The following is a 6,003-nucleotide window of genomic DNA, read 5'->3' as shown; positions in this document are numbered from 1 at the left end:
CCCTTAAGTACTTGGTGAGCCGAGACGATCGTCACCCCACGTTGGAGCTGTGCACAACTATGACCACACTCAAACAACCCTGTGAGTTAACTTCGTTTTGCCTCCCTGTTTAAAATTTAGCTACTTTAGGGGTCCAGCATACTTTCACCAACTCACTGCTGTTATTTGTAAAATAATTAAAAGCTCATACTGGTTGGCATGGTATCCAAGATGCCTGGATACCGTGCCAACCATGTACAGAACAGTGTCGCTATCATTTGTTGTAAAGGGGCCAGGAGTAACACACACACAGAGTACCTATGTGCTGACACATGTAAAATTAACCTAGGTTGCTCCCAGGGAGGCAATTTACTTTTCATGATCATCATGAGGTAAGTATGATAAGAGCATGACCACCACACCAAAGGCATGCTTTATGTGCTGGTATGTATGACTGTGAAGTATCCACAAATCATTAACAGAACTTCACAGGCATAAGGTGGGGGAGATCATTTTTTTGTATACATCTCTATTGCTTGACTTTACTACAAGTATTATTTTATAATAAAATAAAAGATCAACTAAAAAAAAAAAGCCAGAGCACCCATACAGATCAGAGGTGGGCAGCATTTGTAGAGCCAGGTCTTCCCTATCAGAATTTGTGGATGGTTAACTGGCAACAGGAGACCAGACAAGAAAGTAATTTGCTCTTGGCTTCTGGCTCCTCCCAAAGATGACAAATTAATGGTCTTCAGAAAGGTGGGGAGATTATCAGGTGATGAAAAGCTAGCAGAAGCTAGGAATAAAGCTAGGAATAAATCGACAAAAATGGGAAGAAAGGGGGAAAGCAAGGATGAGTGTGTGCCATTTACTCTCATTGTTAAAGCCTAAACAACTGACTAGTTTCCAAGTCTTATACAAAATACCGGATGTTTAATCAAAGAGTAAAATACCAGGGGCATTTCTCACATACAGAAATACTCAAAAATCATTTCCGGCTATCGGAGAAAAGGAGGAATTATTTCACTCAGATGCAACAGACTGGGGTGGGGTGAGGGAGTGGTGAATAGGTGGAGCAGAGGATTTTTAGGGCAGTGAGAATACTCTGTATACAATGGTGGATACATGTCATTATACATGTCCAAAACCACAGAATGGACACCAGAGTGTACCCTAATGTAGACTCCAGATGATTATGTCAATGTAGGTTCATCAATTTTAACAAATGTACCACTCTGGTAGGGCTTGCTGACAATGGGGGAGGTTATGCATATTTGGGGGTAGGGGACATATAGGAAACCTCTGTACTTTCTCAATTTTGCTGTGAACCCCAAAATTTGTTTTTTAAATCTTAAAAATTGGATGGAATATCCCACTCCATATATACCTCCTTAAAATAAACCATAGGTTTTCCTTTTCATTTTTAATAATGTTTGTCAAGCTAAGTCCACTGTGAAAGTTCCTTTATCCTCAGGAATAACAATTAGGCTGTGGTGGCAGGTGGTGAGTCGAAAATAATTTTCTTGATCAGACTCAGCTCTTTCATAATCTAGTCCATATAAGTGTCTTTGAGACACACAGTCAAGTCATTCCATAAGCTTCAGGAGCACAGTGACCAGGATACTTGACTTGAGCCAATACTCAAGAGGGCCTTGACTATGCTTCCCAAAGGGCCTGCCACATATTTGGCTTACCTGAAGCAGGGTCAGGCACACACACACATCACTTTCTCTAGACCCAAAAGCTGTGTAGGCTCTTACCCACACTTCAAAGGCCACTAAATACAAATTTCAGCAAAGGAAAGCGAACTCTAATGCTTTTGATGCCGAGCAGGGCCCTGTGGGTCTCCTGGGCATGGAGGATTTTTGCCCATTTCTTGTAGGCAAGAGTCCAGCCTCCAAAGGACCTTCCCTGAGTTCCAAAGGGTAGATCTGAACAGTTGCTAATCAAGGGAGGAGCAGCCAGAAACCACCTGAGGCAAGATTAAAGGGTCCATCTGAGACCCCCCCACACACACCCTAATCTTGTCAGCAACCCACCCTTCTGACACTTTGCAGAAGGAGAATGCAAGACTGTTACTGCCTATTCCTTTATTACATACCTCTGACCACAGTCCTGATTATATAACCTCTCCCTATTCCCCAGGGAGTGAGGCACAGTTCCAGCTAGCCTACTAGTGGGGCGCTAGCCTACTGTGTTCCCTCTCTGCCTGGCAAAGAAATAAAGCCACTTTTTCTTTTTTCTCCGTAACTGTCTCCTTCTTTATGTTTGGCATTGTTGCACAGCCAAGATTTTGGCAATACTTTCTGAAAGTCAGGGACTCTGGGGTAACACTGCCTGAATAGCTTTACCTTCCCACCCCTCCTAAACTGTTGAGACAACTCAATAAAATAATCCATGTAAAATGTCTGACACATGGGAAATGCTGTGTTAGACATTACTCACTATTAGCTATTTCTGCATTTTTAAGGCCTGAAGGGCCAATGCCTAATGCTCTCCTGACCACTCTGAATTCAACTAACCTCTTTACAGTAATGGTCATTTCAGCACTCTATTCTCCTTATTCACAAATGACACCAGAACCCTTACTTAGTTCAGAACATCAGCTACTGCTCTGAGGACTGCAGCATCAAAATTATGTATTTCAGAAGCCACAGACTACTTACTCAGCACTCTTCAAACATACCTAATGATGCAGGCCATCTGCCATTTCAGGTTGAAAGCGGAAATGTCAAAGTGCTTCCAAGAGATGGCTTAAACAGATACTCTCACCCAAGTCATCTATCCAGGTTCCCAGCCCTACTTTTAAAATCCTGCCTCCTGATTACTGCAGTAGGGCATTTTCCCTAGGATCTGAGGTGAAGTTGGAAATACCCACAGGCCTACAGTGCAATCATTAAGATTCTGCTTGAAGAAATCCAACACCTGAAACTAATGCAATATTGTAAATCAATTAAAAAAAAATCCAGAGCAAAGGACAAAATATGCAGCAGTGGCACCAGAAGAGGCCATCACCAGATCCCTTATCACCTTGAGCTTTTCAGAGGACACGAGAGCTACTGCACTACCACCCCAAAGATCTTGGTCCATACATATTTGATCCTCCTCTCTCTCCATCCCTTCCCTCCCCTCCCCCTTCCCTTTCCTTCCTTGGCTGCATTGGGTCTGCATTGCTGCACACGGGCTTCTCATTGCGGTGACTTCTCTTGTTGTGGAGCACAGGATCTAGGGATGCAGGCTTCAGTAGTTCCTACATTCGGGCCCTGGAGTGTGCGGGCTACTGTAGTTGTGGCGCACGGGCTTAGGTGCTCCACAGCATGTGGGATCTTCGCAGACCAGGGCTTGAACCCATGTCCCCTGCATTGGCAGGCAGATTCTTAACCACTGCGCCACCAGGGAAGTCCCTCCAGCCCTTTTCTCTACAACCAGCTCTGGTGTAGCTATGGGGAGGGAGTAGTGAGCTAGGGCTTATTGTCTTTGTGGTCTTTTAATCACAGGTCATTGAAAGGATTAAAATTAAAGAGGTAGTTTTATTTGAAGCAATGCAGAGATCACTCTTCTTTTGCATGTGATTATGGGAAACAAAGATTGCTCAAGACCAAATACATCATATAGCTTCTCCTCCCATTCCTCTTGCTTGCTACATTCAACACACACTCAGATCCTCACTGCTGCTGGCAAGGGACTTACCTTGAAACGAAAGCTGGACCTAACAGCAAGGGTAATTCTACACACATTTTTACATCTGGCATATTTCACCACACCTTGTAAACTGGCTCTTTCCTGAAACACTCTTGGACATACCTGACCTTAGAGTCATGAGGCCCACCCTTGACCAGGCTTTACAAAACCTAACTACTAGTCCTTGCCCCTGCCCTGGAAGTAACACTGCTGTTTGATCTACTGCAAAAACCTTAACCATAATAGACCATGGAATCTCCTTACAGCTCAGAAGACATGCTAAGCCTTGAAGCAGAAGTGCTCAACAGACTCTGGCATTTCCAAAAGCTTTAATTAGACCTTTCACTTTGGTCTTCCTAGCGTCTGCAGAGCAAGCACTCTTAACTTCCTTTTCTATCACACAATTCTGGTCTTTCACTTCCACCAATGGGCAACAGACTGGATGGTGGCCATAACCTACCACTACACTAATAAGTCAGCTAAGAACTTCCCTGGCGGACCAGTGGTTAAGACTTCTGCAGTTTCAATGCAGGCGGTGCAGATTCAATCCCTGGTTGAGGAACTAAGATTCCACAAGCCGCTCAGCGCAGCCAAAAAAAAAAAAAGAAGTCTGCTAAATCATCTCTTGGAAGAATGTACCTGGTATTGTCCATTAAAGCCTAAATGGACTTTCCCAATGACAGTATCTGGATGGCTGAGGCTATCTGAAGCGGCCTAAGGTGGCTAAGTATTCATATGGAGTGGTCTGCTCCATTAGCAGCATTTTAGGCAGAGAAAACTTAACAGCCCACCCACTTATCCCAAACCTGTTGAGGATACAAACTACTTACAATTAAATTGCAGCCATGAAAATCTGTGTTTTGCCTAAAGAAAAAATAAAAACAACAAATGAAAAAATGAAACAAAAATAACCAAAACACAACCACAGCCTTTTTTTCAGCATTCAATCACGAGCTATAACCTCCTCCCTTATCAATTCCTGGGAGAGGAATTCTCATCCAGGTATGACAGGAACCTTGAATCTGGGGTTTGTCATCCAGTCCACTTACTCTTAGTTATCATCTTTGTATGTTCAACTTTCAAACAAATTTGTATATTATAAATATCCATAATCCATTTCCTTCCCTCAAATTTATATACCAGCTGATAAGTGAACACTGTAACCTATTTACTGGATAGCACTAGGACTTCAAGCCAATACTACTGTTTCTGCAACATTCTACTTCTGTCTACATGGCAGTAGCCTGTGCAATTAAAAATATATTATAAGAAACAGAAGTATAATGTACTTATAGCCCTAAGACATAAGGCTTAAACTATAATTGAAACAAATATGGAGAACATTAGGTGTGTCCTAAATAATACATCTGTGACCTGCATAACGTTATTCAACAGAATATATAACTGTGAAGGGGAAAAAACCTAACTTAAAAAAGTTCATATTCCCTGACGGTCCAGAGGTTAGGACTCCGGTTCAATCCTTGGTCGGGAACTAAGATCCCACAAGCTACAAGGCGCTCCCCCCATCTCCTCCCCCGACACAAAAAGTTCATAAAAGCTAGACGTATGTCAAAGAACATGTGAGAACAGATTAAGGCTTTAATGAAAAAAAGTTTTAGCTCATGGGAACACAATCTACCTCATAACAAACAAGCCTATTATTAAACTTTAAGGTCCATTTCTAGTGACACATTACAGTTGAAAGTAAGGGACTACTTACTATACAGGACAGGTAAAAGTCACTACTGAAAGAAAATAATCACGTGGTATATTTTAATTGTTCACTAAAACCCACAACAACCATCAATTAGCACAAAAGCCAATATTCTTAAATTTGTAGTTGGGAAACTGAGCAGCGGTTCTTAAATCTAGACGTAAATTAAAACCACTTGGGAAACTTAAAAATACTTACGCCTGGGCCTTCCTCCAAAGAATTTAAATCATAACCGCTGTGGGCATCAACGTTAAGAACCACAGTAACAAAAAATCCTTTCCCTATTAAGCTAAAGCTAGGTCTTTCTGAAAAATTATCCAATACTGACACGCTACACTTCTATTTAAAACACACCTACTGCAACTAAGAAAAGAAAGAGTCATCTATGTTTGCTTAGGATATTCAACCTAAGAAATGAGCACATAATTTTATCAATTCATTTTATCCTTATAAAATTAAGTTCCAAAGCAAATTTCTCCAAGTCCTCAGTCTAGAACACTCAAAAACATTCATTTTTTTGAACAAGCTTTGTAAAACTGAAAATTCTATTTTAATCTGTTACTAATTGAGAAATCAGCAACAGCAATTATATATTTTTAAAGGAAATTACTATACTTACCAACGCACTT

The sequence above is a fragment of the Aethalodelphis obliquidens genome, unplaced genomic scaffold (assembly GCF_003676395.1).
Source record: "Aethalodelphis obliquidens isolate GAN/ISIS:26980383/991018 unplaced genomic scaffold, ASM367639v1 scaffold4, whole genome shotgun sequence".
NCBI classification, from domain to species: Eukaryota; Metazoa; Chordata; class Mammalia; order Artiodactyla; family Delphinidae; genus Aethalodelphis; species Aethalodelphis obliquidens.
The sequence above is the reverse complement of the archived record's forward strand: the minus strand, read 5'-3'. Positions refer to the sequence as shown.